Here is a 16911-nt window from a genome sequence, read left to right as displayed (position 1 = left end):
AACTCATGTATCCTGGTTTCCATGAATTTGTTTTCTCCATATCCATGCGGCGGCATGTCGTAGCAGGGAGGACCAGGAACTCTGCAATGCAAATGCCTTGGTATGACTTCCAGCTCCATCCCTTCCTGCTGGGTTGGAGGCACATGTCTCAATTTTCATGGAAATACTTCTCTCAGTGTTTAACATGTAGTAAAAGCTCAGAAACAGTATCTGTTATCATTACTGTACCTCCCTGTTTTCCATGAGTCCTTACAGCCCTGAGACTAGGAAGCAGGCGTTCATCTTTTGCCTGACTGTCTCCTGTCTCTTACCTTCTGCCATGCTTCATGTCAACCTTTTATGCTTTGTATCCAAACCTCATAAAAGCCATGCAAGGTCAGTGCTGTCTGTCTTTGAGTGAGTGAAGTCGCTCAGTCGTGTCCGACTCCTTGCGACCCCGTAGACAGTAGGAGCCTACCATGCTGCTCCATCCATGGGATTTTCCAGGCAGGAGTATGGAGTGGGTTGCCATTTCCTTCTCCAGGGGATCTTCCCAACCCAGGGATCAAACCCAGGTCTCCCGCATTGTAGGCAGACACTTTACTGTCTGAACCACCAGGGAAGTCTATCTTTAAGATTTAAAAAAAAAAAGGATATAGAGAAATAATTTGTTCAAGGCCCATAGCCAGCAAATCAGAACTCTCTCTAATTGCAAAATCTAGACAACTTCCAATATGTCAGGTTGATATCACTTATGGTTCTAATTCTAGACCTTTCAGATGTTGACTGCTATCTTGGAGTTTTTGATCTTGTTGGGAGTGGGTGGTAGTTGTGTGTGTCAATATAGGTTTTAGAAGTATGTTCTGTTGTTTGCTAATGAGATGGCTCCACGTCTAAACCTCTTTCCACTTAGCAGTGAGGATTAATTTTTTCTTACTTTGGCTTCCCTGGAAGTCAGTTATGTGGAGAAGGAAATTTACAAGCCCAGTGAGAAGGGAGGGTGAACTTCTAATATAAGTGAGTGTGTTTGTCTCTTTTTGTTTCTTGAGACTGTGTTTGAGACAGATCGAAGAAAAGGGCTTCTTTGAAAAATTGGCAAGAATAATGTGAGAGAGGAAAAGGTAGAAAAATTCATTTTCTTCTTCTCACAAAAGTCTCCAGTAACATTTGCTCTCCTCTCCTTGATGGTCTGCCATATTGATGTTCCCCACTCAGAAGGATGCTGAAGTCCAGAGCTCTTACAAGAGTTTCTGCTAAATCCGTGTTTCCTTTTAGTTTGAGTTCTCTTATTCTTGTGTGTGATTTTGAATCTTCTTGGCAAAGCTAAGAGGGAGAAAAATCCATCCTGAAGATGAGCAGCTCTCCTGCTCACATCGATTTGTGAAAAGGAGCCTTTGCTGCACCCTTTCATCAGGATTAAAGAGGTCTGATGTCTGCCCTACAGATGCGGAAGTGCAGGCGATAGGCCGGACTGAGTGGTGGTTTATCAGAAGCCAACCTGAGGCAGACATTGGCCAGTTATTTCCTTGAATATAGAGTAACAGTCAGTCAGTCAGTCAACACTGATTTGTTCTAGGTGCTGGAGAAGCACCAATGGATATGATGATATTATTGTCGTTTGGAGTTTTTAACCTTTTAGTGAGAAGAAAAGCAGGAAACACATAAATAAATTCAGGATTCCAGACAATAAGGTAGTAATTCTACTGCATATTATTTCAATAGTAAGTTGCAGTTCACTAAATGCTTATCTGTGTATTATTCCACTAAGTCCTCATGAGAATGGGCAGTGGTTCTCTAGGTAGGCCCCAGGGTGGCAGACGCGTTCTCTCTGGTTCAGTTCCTTTCACTTTGGGTTGGTGCTGTGCCTTGAATCAGTCACCCTTTCTTCCTTGCAGGAAGGTAAGAGCCTCCTCTATGTGAACTCTTTGTCCACTTGTGTGGCTTTTTGTTTGTTTGTTTGTTTTGTTTTTTGGCTGCACCATGCAGCATGGAGGATCTTAGTTCCCCGACCAGGACCAGGATCAAACTCACCACCCCCTCCTGCCTTCTGGCATTGGAAGGCAGACTCTTGCTCACTGAACCACCAGGGAAGTCCCTGTCACTTCTTGTCTCTGTCGCTACTCTCTGCCTAGGTGAGCTCACCCAACCCAGTGACTGTATATGTCATCACTGATGATGTTTCCAGATTTGTATCTTCATCCCTGTCCTCTCACTTGACTTCCAGATTCTTATATGTAGCTAAATAACTAACAATAGATGATGGCTTGAGTTAGATCCCTCAGGAATCTCAGTGTGAAAATATCCAAAATGGAGCTCTTGATCTTTTTCCTGCTTCCAAACTCTTTCTCAGTGCACCCAACCTCCATCCCTCCCAGTCTTGCTTCTAAACACAAAGGGCATAGCAAGCTACTCATGGGGTCAGGCCATAAACTTAGACATTACTCTTATTTCTTCTGTCTTTGCATCATTCCCAATATCCAGTCTGTTGACTATATTCCTACAATGTACGTCAAACTGTTTTTTCTTCCTCCTCTCCTTTAATATCATCCCAACCCAAACTATCATTATCTACTGCCCAGGTTACTGTAGTGACTTCTAACCTAGCTCCCTGCTGCCATTCTGCCCTTCCGTCCCACCCCTGACAAACCTTAGCCCAGTATCTGGAAAGATCTTTTTGAAAAAAACAAACGAACTCATGTCTTTTTCATGCTTAAATTTTTTTTCTTCTAAAATATTTTTTGTTTATTTTTAATTGAAGGATAATTGCTTTACAGTATTGCATTGGTTTCTGCCAAACATCAACATGAATCAGCCATAGGTTTACCCATGTCCCCTCCTTTCAATGACTTCCAATTTGGCTTAGAAAGTATTTTAACTCCTTACCCTGCCTTAAACACCAAGTGGCATCTGACTCTTCCCCAACCTCGTCCCAGGCTTCTGTCCCCTCAGTCAGCATGCTCAGCCCTCCCCTGGCTGAGCAGAGCACGGATACTGCTCAGAGCACTCTAAGTTCTTCCCTGCCCCTGGGACCTTTGCACCTGTTGTTTTCTTTCCCTCTCTTCCTCTTAGCTGGGCCGCCCTCCATTTTCCATGCTTCATTTTAAATTGAACCTTTCCTGGACACTCCCTCCCCTTACTTTTTTGTCTGTTGCCACACCTGATTGATTTTCTTCTTACTTCTTTACTGTTAACTTACTTACTTCTTTACTTTCATCTGGAACTGTTTACATCTGAAAGTGGAGTAATCCATGTGTTATAGGCCAGTTTTCCAAATTTCTCTGCTCTGGTCTTAGATGCAAAACCATCTATAGCCTTTTTTAATCTATAGCTCTCACAATGGCATCTCCCGGAGTTCAGTCTTACCCTGATTTCCAACAAAGCTAACAGATTTATCCAAGTCACATAAGAGGCAATTTTCCATTTGCTAATCAGAGCTGTTTGCACTTACTTAAGCTTCAGGGACAGTGGAGGTTAATGGATAGGTGCGTTTCAAAATAAGTGAGAAAGAATATGTCTGGTGGCTGCCCATTACTGAGACATTTGCCCAAGCAAAAAATATCATCTTTGCCATATATCAGTGAATTTCAGTTAGCTACTATTTGTGTCTCTTCTCTCTTTGGTAAAATGGAAAGAAAACTGCTCCCTCTCCTGTAGACACAATATGAAGACTAATGAAGTCTTTGATCTTAAAAAGCATACTTGCTGCCTCTCTGGGCAACTCATTCTGGTTTTATTCCGCAATGATTTAAAACCCACCAGAGGCAGCTTCTCAGAGCAAACATTTTGTGCTTCTACTTGCTTTGCTTCTTACCCATAACATTGTCATCCTTGTTAGGTGCCTGCTGCAGAATAACCTTTGCTGGAGAGAAAATGAATAAGACAAAGGAAGAAGGACATGGCACCGAAAGAGAGTGGTTGGGTCAGAGTGCAGGAGAGGCCAGTATGAACAGTCTCTACTCCTGCCTGTTTTAATTATCTCCCAGTTTAGTTCAAGGCTAGCTTCCTTGTGGCTGTCATGAGCTGTGACTTCAGCTTGTGATATTTGGATACAGTGGAATTTAACACCACCAACATCGTAACAATGCTCAGTACCACACACTAATTAAAGCCAGCCAGTGGCAGTCATGTAACTCTACGTGCAGGAAATGATGCAGTGAATTTGGCGCCGAAAAGAGATAGGAGCAGAGCAGAGAGAGGAATGAGGAATAGTGAGAAAGCTGAACTCTGCACGAGGAATCTAACTTCCAAGTATTGGCCGTTGTCTGCTCTTCCGTCCTTGTAGCTCTTAGGAGATGCCTCTGTTTCTGGTTTTGCTTCTTCAGAGTGAGGAGAGATGATATGGTTCCATTGGAGAATACTCAAAAGTGAACACACCAAAAGTGGAAAACCAAAGCCTAGAACAACAGCCCAGTGAAAAACTCAAGCTTTAGTCAGATCATTTTTTATGCAACCACTTAAAGTGTAAGGCTTAGCATTGATCAATGAATTGATAAGTAACATAATTGATGTGAAATATTGAATGCCAAATACCAGTGGTTTTTCTCAACAGACAGGCTTTTGCTGGCTATGCCATGAAGCTTGCATGAACTCTACTGATATGTAGAGACAGAGCTGGGGTTAGGGTTGATTCTCTCCTCTCCTTACCCCCAACTGCTCACAATAAATGGCACCATCCCGCTTGGTTACTTAAGTTCCTCAGTTTCATCTTTGGGTTCATCCTCATCCCTCTCATTTTCGTGTGTGTTGACATTCAGTCCCTCAGATGCCCTGTCCACCTGCCTTCACGACAGTGCCATTCAGCCATTTTCTATCTTAACTGCCAGCTTAGTCCAAGCGAAGACTACAGTGTCTCCCCTGGACACTGGGCAGGACTCCTGAACACCTGTCTGCTTCCACTCATGGCTTCCTATCACCAGCACCCCCTCCCAGAGCAGCAGAACATTGTTTTGAGTATAAACCAAACCATGTCACATAGCTGCTTCAAACTCTGCAGAGATTTCCCCTTGCATTTAGAGAGAACCCATCCCCCTCATCTTGGCCTGACAGTTCCTACATGATTCAGCTCCAGCTAATATTTCTGACTTCACCTTGTCCCTCTCTCCATTTTGATCACACCAGCCTTCTTCTGTTCCATGAATCCGCTGGTACCACTGTTCTCTCTGGAATGCCCCCTCATCCCCTCAGACACTCTTCAGACTGATCTCTCCTTCTCATGCGGGACTCAGCCTTAAACATCTCCTCCTCAGAGAGACTTTCACCAATTACGCCTTTGCACATGCACTCTGGTACACAGTCATCATCACATGATTCTGTCTTATTTTCTTTGTGGCACTTACCACTCTCTGAAATTATTGTTTTTTGCCGTGTTAGTTTTGATCCCTCTCTTTAGAATGTAAGGCACACATGAGCTAAGACACTGCCTCTTTTTTAATTGGAGTATAGTTGCTTCATAATGTTGTGCTAGTTTCTGCCGTACAAGATAGTGAATCAGCTCTATGTGCATATGTATCCCACCCCTCTTGAGCCTCCCTCCCCCATCCCGTCCCTCTAGGTCATCAATAGCACTGAGCTGAGCTCCCTGTGCTCTACAGCAGTTACCCACTAGCTCTCTGTTTACACGTGATGGTGTATATCTGTCAGTCCTAATCTCCCAATTTGTCCCACCCTCTTCTTCCCCCTCTATATCCACATATTTGTCCTCTACGTCTGCATCTCTATTCCTGCCCTGCAAATAGGTTCATCTGTTCCATTTTTCTTAGCATTATATTTTCCCATATAATGCATTAATACACGACTTTGTTTTTCTCTTCCTGAGTTATTTCACTCTGTATAACGGACCCGATGTTCATCCATGTCTCTACATATGTTCCACTCTCTTATTACCCTTTTTATTCGCAATGCTGGGAACGATACTGGGTTCACAAAAGGGTGTTGCTCAATGCATAGTTGTCGAATGAATAAATGAACGGAAAGGTGAAGCTCACCATCATTAGCATCACTGCCATAGCAGCCGTGACATTACGTGGGCTTGTCACATGCAAGGCCCATTACCTCAGTTAATCTTCACAGCAACCAAATGATAAAAGACTACTGTTGTTTTTTACAGATGAGAACCTGAGACCCAGGAAGGTTGTGAAACTTCCCGATGGTCGCAGGTAGTAAAGAATGAAACCAATCTATCTGGCTCTGAAGCCTCTGCTTTTCCAATCTCATATTGAGGTCCATTGTATGGACAGTAGAGCTCTATGGGGCATCAGTCTGAATCCATTCACTTGTTCTTCTATCTTGTCCACTATTTGTTAAGCACCAGGTATCTGCTGGGTGCTATACGAGGTCTTGCAAGTGTTGCAGGCATGAGATAGAATCCTTGCTTTCATCTGTCTTGCACTCCAATGGTTATTTGGTTGATGCTCACAAGAGATATTCTGACTGTATCAGTCTTCTGGAACTTCCATACCAAAAGCCAGAGTGAGTGGCTTAAACAACAGAAACTTATCTTCTTAGACTTCTGGGTACTGGAAGTCTAAGATCCAGGTGCTGGCGGGGTTGGATTCTTCTGAAGCCTCTCGCTGGTTTGCAGATATTCACTGGTTTGCAGCGTCCTCATGCTGCCTTTTCTTTGTGCACACATATCCCTGGCATCTTGTCTTGTTTTTACAAGGACACTGGTCCTGGTGGGTTAGGGCTCTACTGCTGTTACTTCGTTTGATCCTATTTGCCTGTTTAAAGGCTCTGTATCCAAATACTCTTAGGATTAGGGCTTCATCCTATGAAATTTGGGAGGATACAGTTCAGTCCATGGGACTGATCACCTGAAAATGTAAATTCTTTATTTAAAAACATGAATAAAATCTGAATTTCTAACTGAATTAGTATCACTATTATCTGTGTCTTAGATTAAACTCACTTGTATTAGTATCTGTATTAGTATTTATGTGATGCCTGTTATTTCAAAGTCCAAGATTATGTTTTTATTGAAGTACATAATCAGTTAGTTGTTAAGTCATGTCTAACTCTTTTGTGACCCCATGGACTGTAGCCTGCCAGGCTCCTCTGTCCATGAAATTCTCCACGCAAGAATACTAGAGTGGGTAGCCATTCTATTCTCCAAGGGATCTTTCTCACCCAGGGATCAAACCTGTGTCTCCCACATTGCAGGCAGATTCTTTACACTTGAGCCTGGTAAAGAATCTGTCAGCAGGAAAAAAAAAAAAAGAGAGAGAGAATCTATCTGCCGTGTGGAAGACCTACATTTGATCCCTGGGTCTGGAAGATCCCCTGGAGAGCAAAATGGCAACCCACTCCAGTATTCTTGCCTTGGAAATCCCATAGACAGAGGCTACAGTCACAAGGTGTTAGACACTGAGGTCTAACACTCTCACTTTCTTCACACAATCAGTTATTCCTAAGAGGAAAAGACCTGGAAAAATCTCATGGTAAATAAGAGGGATACCAGCACGTATGATGGAGAAGGCAATGGCACCCCACTCCCGTACTCTTGCCTGGAAAATCACATGGACGGAGGAGCCTGGCAGGCTCCAGTCCATGGGGTCGCTAAGACATGGCTGAGCGACTTCACTTTCACTCTTCACTTTCATGCATTGGAGAAGGAAATGGCAACCCACTCCAGTGTTCTTGCCTGGAGAATCCCATGGACGGGGGAGCTTGGTGGGCTGCTGTCTCTGGGGTCGCACAGAGTCGGACACGACTGAAGTGACTTAGCAGCAGCAGCAGCAGCATGAATGATGTGCACAGTAGCCTTGGATGGCCAGAGAGGAGCAGCTTTATCTTGAGTATATTGATAGTAGCAAAGGCTATTGCTGCCACCCACGTCTTCATATGTACCTACGCCGTGTCTTCTCATGGCAAAAATGTACAAAGAAGGTTCTGAAGGGATCATGTTTGCACATATGTGGCATATTCCAGCTGGATTTTGAATAATCTCCCCTAACTGATTTTGCAGAACAGTGAGCTATGGCTGATTAAGACTTGGCTATTTTTATGACACTTGGCCTGGAATACCAGCATGAATTATTCACACTGATGAAGGGGTACAGTGGTTAAAAATTTTTTTAAAAATAGTATTTAAAAAAAAAATCTTTATAATTGGGTTAAAAAATATTTTTGGCCCTTTGCCTGCATTAAGATTTTTAAATTTTCCTTAGCACTTTACCAATCAATACTATGAAAGCTCTAAAGATCCGAGCAGAGTGTGTTCACTTCTTTTATCTTCTGTCTGTCTACAGAATGTAGTAGAGAGGCCTGAACAGATTCTGCCCAAGAAATTTCAGATTTGTGAACAAATTTTTGCAAAGTCTACTTACCACAACTACAACAACAACAACAAAAAATAATATTGCATTGTTATTGGAGAAGCAGCATGGGTGGTGGGTATAAACCTGTCTGGATTCTGGTCCAAACACTATCTCTAAGTAGCTGTGAGACTTAAGAACAAACAGCCCTCTCCCCATCCCCAAAAGCTCTGAATCTTAGTTCAGCTTAGTTCACTTCAGATGCTCTGTCATGTCCGACTCTTTGTGACCCCATGGACTGCAGCACGCCAGGCCTCCCTGTCCATTACCAGCTCTTGGAGTTTACTCAAACTCCTGTCCATTGAGTCGGTGATGCCATCCAACCATCTCATCCTCTGTTGTCCCTTCTCTTCCTGCCTTCAATCTTTCCCAGCATCAGGGTCTTTTCAAATGAGTCAGCTCTTTGCATCAGGTGGCTAAAGTATTGGAGTTTCAGTTTCAACATCAGTCCTTCCAACGAATATTCAGGATTGATTTCCTTTAGGGTGTACTGGTTGGATCTCACTGCAGCCCAAGGGACTCTTATCAGTCTTCTCCAACACCACAGTTCAAAAGTATCAATTCTTCGGCGCTCAGCTTTCTTCACAGTCCAACTCTCACATCCATACATGACTACTGGAAAAACCATAGCCTTAACTAGACGGAACTTGGTTGGCAAAGCAGTGTCTCTGCTTTTTAATGTGCTGTCTAGGTTGGTCATAACTTTCCTTCCAAGGAGTAAGTGTCTTTTAATTTCATGGCTGCTATCACCGTTTGCAGTGATTTTGGAGCCCCCCAAAATAAAGTCAGCCCCTGTTTCCACTGTTTCCCAAACTATTTGCCATGTAGTGATGGGACTGGATGACATGATCTTAGTTTTCTGAATGTTGAGCTTTAAGCCAACTTTTTCACTCTCCTCTTTAACTTTCATTGAGAGGCTCTTTAGTTCTTCTTCACTTTCTGCAATGATCTCAGTTCCAGTTCCAGTTCAGTCGCTCAGTCATGTCCGACTCTTTGCGACCCCATGAATCGCAGCACGCCAGGCCTCCCTGTCCATCACCAACTCCCGGAGTTCACTCAGACTCACGTCCATCGAGTCAGTGATGCCATCCAGCCATCTCATCCGCGGTCATCCCCTTCTCCTCCTGCCCCCAATCTCCCAGCATCAGAGTCTTTTCCAATGAGTCAACTCTTCGCATGAGGTGGCCAAAGTACTGGAGCTTCAGCTTTAGCATCATTCCTTCCAAAGAAATCCCAGGGCTGATCTCCTTCAGAATGGACTGGTTGGATCTCCTTGCAGTCCAAGGGATTCTCAAGAGTCTTCTCCAACACCACAGTTCAAAAGCATCAGTTCTTCGGCACTCGGCCTTCTTCACAGTCCAACTCTCACATCCATACATGACCACAGGAAAAACCATAGCCTTGACTAGACGGACCTTAGTCAGCAAAGTAATGTCTCTGCTTTTGAATACACTATCTAGGTTGGTCATCACTTTTCTTCCAAGGAGTAAGCGTCTTTTAATTTCATGGCTGCAATCACCATCTGCAGTGATTTTAGAGCCCCAAAAAATAAAGTCTGACACTGTTTCTACTGTTTCCCCATCTATTTCCCATGAAGTGATGGGATCGGATGCCATGATCTTTGTTTTCTGAATGTTGAACTTTAAGCCAACTTTTTCGCTCTCCTCTTTTACTTTCATCAAGAGGTTTTTAGCTCCTCTTCACTTTCTGCCATAAGAGTGGTGTCATCTGCATATGTGAGGTTATTGGTATTTCTCCTGGCAATCTTGATTCCAGCTTGTGCTTCTTCCAGCCCAGCATTTCTCATGATGTACTCTGCATATAAGTTAAATAAGCAGGGTGACAATATACATCCTTGATGTACTCCTTTTCCTATTTGGAACCAATCTGTTGTTCCATGTGCAGTTCCAACTGTTGCTTCCTAACCTGCATACAGATTTCTCAAGGGGCAGGTCAGGTGGTCTGGTATTCCCATCTCTTTCAGAAGTTTCCACAGTTTATTGTGATCCACATAGTCAAAGGCTTTGGCATAGTCAATGAAGCAGAAATAGTTGTTTTTCTGGAACTCTCTTGCTTTTTCAATGATCCAGCAGGTGTTGGCAATTTAATCTCTGGTTCCTCTGCCTTTTTGAAAACCAGCTTGAACATCAGGGAGTTCACGGTACATATTGCTGAAGCCTGGTTTGGAGAATTTTGAGGATTACTTTACTAGCATGTGACATGAGTGCAATTGTGTGGTAGTTTGAGCATTCTTTGGCATTGCCTTTCTTTGGGATTGGATTGAAAACTGACCTTTTCCAGTCCTGTGGCCACTGCTGAGTCTTCCAAATTTGCTGGCATATTGAGTGCAGCACTTTCACAGCATCATCTTTCAGGGTTTGAAACAGCTCAACTGGAATTCCATCACCTCCGCTAGCTTTGTTCGTAGTGATGCTTTCTAAGGCCCACTTGACTTCACATTCCAAGATATCTGGCTCTAGATTAGTGATCACATCATTGTGATTATCTGGGTCGTGAAGATCTTTTTTGTACCATTCTTCTGTGTATTCTTGCCACTTCTTCTTAATATCTTCTGCTTCTGTTAGGTTCATACCATTTCTGTCCTTTATCAAGCCCATCTTTGCATGAAATGTTCCCTTGGTATCTCTTAATTTTCTTGAAGAGATCTCTAGTCTTTCCCATTCTGTTGTTTTCCTCTATTTCTTTGCATTGATTGCTGAAGAAGGCTTTCTTATCTCTTCTTGCTATTCTTTGGAACTCTGCATTCAGACGCTTATATCTTTCCTTTTCTCCTTTGCTTTTCACCTCTCTTCTTTTCACAGCTATTTGTAAGACCTCCCCAGACAGCCATTTTGCTTTTTTGCATTTCTTTTCCATGGGGATGGTCTTGATCCCCGTCTCCTGTACAATGTCATGAACCTCATTCCATAGTTCATCAGGCACTCTATCTATCAGATCTAGGCCCTTAAATCTATTTCTCACTTCCACTGCATAATCATAAGGGATTTGATTAGGTCATACCTGAATGGTCTAGCAGTTTCCCCTACTTTCTTCAATTTGAGTCTGAATTTGGTAATAAGGAGTTCATGACCTGAGCCACAGTCAGCTCCTGGTCTTGTTTTTGTTGACTGTATAGAGCTTCTCCATCTTTGGCTGCAAAAAATATAATCAGTCTGATTTCGGTGTTGACCATCTGGTGATGTCCATGTGGAGAGTCTTCTCTTGTGTTGTTGGAAGAGGGTGTTTGCTATGACCAGTGCATTTTCTTGGCAAAACTCTATTAGTCTTTGCCCTGCTTCATTCCACATTCCAAGGCCAAATTTGGCTGTTACTCCAGGTGTTTCTTGACTTCCTACTTTTGCATTCCAGTCCCCTATAATGAAAAGGACATCTTTTTTGGGTGTTAGTTCTAAAAGGTCTTGTAGGTCTTCATAAAACCGTTCAACTTCAGCTTCTTCAGCGTTACTGGTTGGAGCATAGACTTGGATAACTGTGATATTGAATGGTTTGCCTTGGAGATGAACAGAGATCATTCTGTCATTTTTGAGATTGCATCCAAGTACTGCATTTCGGACTCTGCATATCCACAACTGGGTATTGTTTTTGCTTTGGCTCCATCCCTTCATTCTTTCTGGAGTTATTTCTCCACTGATCTCCAGTAGCATATTGGGCACCTAATGACCTGGGGAGTTCCTCTTTTGGTATCCTATCATTTTGCCTTTTCATACTGTTCATGGGGTTCTCAAGGCAAGGATACTGAAGTGGCTTGCCATTCCCTTCTCCAGTGGACCACATTCTGTCAGACCTCTCCACCATGACCCGCCCATCTTGGGTTGCCCCACAGGCATGGCTTGGTTTCATTGAGTTAGACAAGGCTGTGGTCCTAGTGTGATTAGATTGACTAGTTTTCTGTGAGTATGGTTTCAGTGTGTCTGCCCTCTGATGCCCTCTTGCAACACCTACCATCTTACTTGGGTTTCTCTTGCCTTGGGTGTGGGGTATCTCTTCACGGCTACTCCAGCAAAGCACAGCCGCTGCAACTTACCTTGGATGAGGGGTATCTCCTTACTGCCGCCATTCCTGACCTTCAACGTGGGATAGCTCCTCTATGATCTCAACCTTCTCATAAATAAAACAAGGCAGTAGATCTGGTTCCAAGTTCTTTCTAAAATGTTCTGTTTTATGGTGATGGGTGATGATTACCATTTGGATATTAGGCAGGGTTGCCAGACTCAGTAAATAAAAATACAGGTGTCTTGTATTTTCTGTCAACCCTGATATTAGAAGTTATACTGAGAGGTCCCTGGAGAATCCAGAGTCATCAGGGATAATTTTAGTGTGCATGGTCCTGAAGCCACATAATGCAGTGACTGCTCTTGGTCATTTTTGGAACTTGTAGCATTTCAGAATGGTTTTGGATTGGTGGAAAATGCTCCTCTCCCTGTTAATATAGCCCATAGTCCAGGACATAGTGGAAGTTAGGCGACTAAGCAGAACAGACACAACTGTTACCAGCTTTCCCCAGGCCTGAGATGGTTCCCTAGTGGAGCAGGAATCTGCTGGAAACACTTCCTTTGCAGGGGTCTACCATGTTCTTGCAATACCTCTGCCCTTTCAGACTCCACTGATGTTCTGGAAGAATCTATATTCATAACTAGGTATTTTCAGGAAAGAAAATGCAAATATGTCAGGTTTTCTTCAATCTTGAATCAAACTCACCCCCAACCTGGCCACATTATTCCAGGATGGGAAAGAAAAGTGTTCTGGGTCACAGAAAACCATCTCCTTGGAGAACTTTAGAAATGTCCTGTGCTCCCAAAACATCTTTATAGAAATCAGAAAATTTTTTGTTCTTTATGCCAGGATAGGGTTGCCTTTCCAGCATTTTCAGAACTGACTTCTCATGGTTCAGGTCAGACATGATATAGTAAGTTAGCCAATTTCTCCAACACCATGGCAAAGGAATTGAGAATAGGCATAGCAAAATGAGGCATGTGGGTTCTGGGTTTTGAGGTCATAAATACAGGTTAGGAGCTTTATACCAATCGTGTCTATCCCTTGACACATTTCCATTTTAAGGTTAAGTAGGTTTAATTACACAGCTCCTTTTCCCATCTTTGCTTCTTTTTGACATTACATAAGATATTTTACGGACAGAGAAAGGTTAATGGGCCTGTGATGGGGCCTAGAATTAACTTCCTTAATTAAGCTCCAGAAGACATCTTTTCATTTCTTTTAATGACCTGTCTCAGTTGAAAAAGACTCAAAGCTCTGGCAGTTTGGTGCAGGTCCTGCTTGTGTAAGACCTGAGCAATCCATCACAGGGTCAGAGCTTTGTCTTTGGTGATGTTCCAGATTCAGGCGACTGCTGTCATCAGCAGGGGAGCAAAGAGGAGAAACATCTGGTCAGTGTTGTGACTTTGGAAAATTTGCCTTTGAGGATTTGGACATTTACAGTGCAGCATCAGTTTAGAGTTGACAAATTAAGCTCTTCCTCAAATTGTGCTCATCAAATACTTGTAAACAAACAAACAAACAAAAAAACCTTGATAATTAAACACCTTGCCATGATTCTTCTCTCAAACTCATATTTATACTCTTAATTTCTCTATTATCTAAGAATTTTTTATGTTTTTCTTACGCGAGAGTCAGCTATACATTCATTTCTTACTTCGTTTTTCGAATTAGATTTGTTTGAGAAGGAGTCATCATTGGTGAGATTTTTAGAGTCCTTTGCAACATGATCAGAATGCTCAAAATTTAAGAACACTTTCTGTGTTCCTGAGGCTTTTGGATTAGTTTATCAACATCTCACTTGTATTTCTTGATATTACTGGAGCAAAATATATATGCTATTAGTGTTCTTGCTTTCCTAGATAATAATTCTAGTGATATTTCCTCATCAGTAATATGTATTAGAATCTCCTCTTAAAATTACCTATTTAAATCTCTATCTACATCTCTAGGCCATGGCAGGCAGGTTCTGATTTAGAGAGATATTGGAGCACAGTGAAATCTAATCTGTATTTTTCAGAGTCCTCCAGAGGACATTGATATGCACTCCTATGCACATGTGTTTGGAAATACAGGCTGTTTACCAGGTCCAAACCCAGGGCAGTGGGCAGCTTCTGTTCCCTCTTCCGCTTTTGCAAATCTTCTCTCGTACCTGATCACCTAACTCTCTGAAAGGGGAATTATTGCCAAACAGCTTCTTGTGATATTGACCAGAGAGCTGTTATTATCTGAACTATACAAACATGAGAGTAAGTGAGCATACAGTTCATTGAAAAGGCTTGTTAGGGACAAAAATCCCAAATCTGTTCCAGGTGTTTCCACTAATGCCCCCTCCCTGGTAATGCAGCAGTAATGACTTGTGTCTTATTATGCATAGTTACTTCAGCTTGTTAATAGACAGCCTGTGTTTTATTACAGACAGCATTTATGGAGCCTGGATATATGTCTAGGGAAATGTCAGCAAAGTGACGCACTTTGTATGTTGGAGTGAATCACTTTGCTGAAAGTGTACAACTTCAGTGTAAACTGAAATTAACACATTGTTAATCAACTATACTGTTTAGTTATACATATACATGTATCTCAGAGAAGGCAATGGCAACCCACTTCAGTACTCTTGCCTGGAAAATCACATGGATGGAGGAGCCTGGTGGGCTGCAGTCCATGGGGTCGCTAGGAGTCAGACACAACTGAGCAACTTCACTTTCACTTTTCACCTTCATGCATTGGAGAAGGAAATGGCAACCCACTCCAGTGTTCTTGCCTGAAGAATCCCAGGGACGGGGGAGCCTGCTGGGCTGCTGTCTATGGGGTCACACAGAGTCAGACACGACTGAAGCCACTTAGCAGCAGCAGCATACATGTATCTATTTTCTGAAAGTTGTACACTTTCAGCAAAGTGATTTAGTTATACATATACATGTATCACTGCAGCTGGTGACTGCAGCCATGAAATTAAAAGACGTTTACTCCTTGGAAGGAAAGTTATGACCAACCTAGATAACATATTCAAAAGCAGAGACATTACTTTGCCAACAAATGTCTGTCTAGTCAAGGCTTTGGTTTCTCCTGTGGTCATGTATGGATGTGAGAGTTGGACTGTGAAGAAAGCTGAGTGCCGAAGAATTGATGCTTTTGAACTGTGGTGTTGGAGAAGACTCTTGAGAGTCCCTTGGACTGCAAGGAGATCCAACCAGTCCATTCTGAAGGAGATCAGCCCTGGGATTTCTTTGGAAGGAATGATGCTGAAGCTGAAACCCCAGTACTTTGGCCACCTCATGTGAAGAGTTGACTCATTGGAAAAGACTCTGATTCTGGGAGGGATTAAGGGCAGGAGGAGAAGGGGACGACAGAGGATGAGATGGCTGGATGGCATCACTGACTCGATGGACGTGAGTCTGAGTGAACTCCGGGAGTTGGTGATGGATAGGGAGGCCTGGCGTGCTGTGATTCATGGGGTCACAAAGAGTCGGACACGACTGAGCGACTGAACTGAACTGAACTGATACACGTATCTGTTAGTTTTCAAATTCTTTTCCCAATTAGGTTGTTACATTAGAGTGAAGAGTCCTGTGCTATACAGTATGTTCTTGTTGATTATCCATTTTAAATATAGCAGTGTGTACATGTCAGTCCCAAACTCTCTAACTATAACCTTCCCCCCAAGCAACCATAACTTTTTCTCTAAGTCTGTTTCTGTTTTGTAAATAAATTCACTTACATATCATTTTTTGAGATTCTGCATATGTGATATCATATGATATTTCTATTTCTCTGTTTGACTTACTTCACTCAGTATGACAATATCTAAGTCCCTCCAGAGAAGAGAAAGGCAAAGGAGAAAGGAAAGATACATCCATCTGAATGCAAAGTTCCAAAGAATAGCGAGGAGAGATAAGAAAGCCTTTCTACGTGACCAATGCAAAGAAAAAAAGGAAAACAATAGAATGGGAAAGACTAGAGATGTTTTCAAGAAAATTAGAGACACCAAAGAAATATTTCATGCAAATGGGCACAATAAAGAACAAAAGCAGCATGGAGCTAATAGAAGCAGAAGATATTAAGAAGAGGTGGCAAGAATACACAGAAGAACTGTACAAAAGAGATCTCAGTGACAAAGATAACCATGATAGTGTGATCACTCACCTACAGCCAGACATCCTGGAGTGCAAAGTCAAGTGGGCCTTAGGAAGAATCACTACGAACAAAGCTAGTGGAGGTGATGAAATTCCAGCTGAACTATTTCAAATCCTGAAAGATGATGCTGTTAAAGTGCTGCACTCAGTATGCCAGCAAATTTGGAAAACTCAGCAGTGACCGCAGGACTGGATAAGGTCAGTTTTCATTCCAGTCCCAAAGAAAGGCAATGCCAAAGAATGCTCAAACTACTGCACAATTGCACTCATCTCACACACTAGCAAAGTAATGCTCAAAAATCACCAAGCTAGTCTTCAGTGGTATGTGAACCGAGAACTTCCAGATGTTCAAGCTGGATTTAGAAAAGGCAGAGGAACCTAAGATCGAATTGCCAACATCCACTGGATTATCAAAAAAGCAAGAGAATTCCAGAAAAACATCTACTTCTGCTTCACTGATGATGCTAAAA

Source organism: Budorcas taxicolor, chromosome 15 (assembly GCF_023091745.1).
Source record: "Budorcas taxicolor isolate Tak-1 chromosome 15, Takin1.1, whole genome shotgun sequence".
Taxonomy (NCBI): domain Eukaryota; kingdom Metazoa; phylum Chordata; class Mammalia; order Artiodactyla; family Bovidae; genus Budorcas; species Budorcas taxicolor.
The sequence above is the reverse complement of the archived record's forward strand: the minus strand, read 5'-3'. Positions refer to the sequence as shown.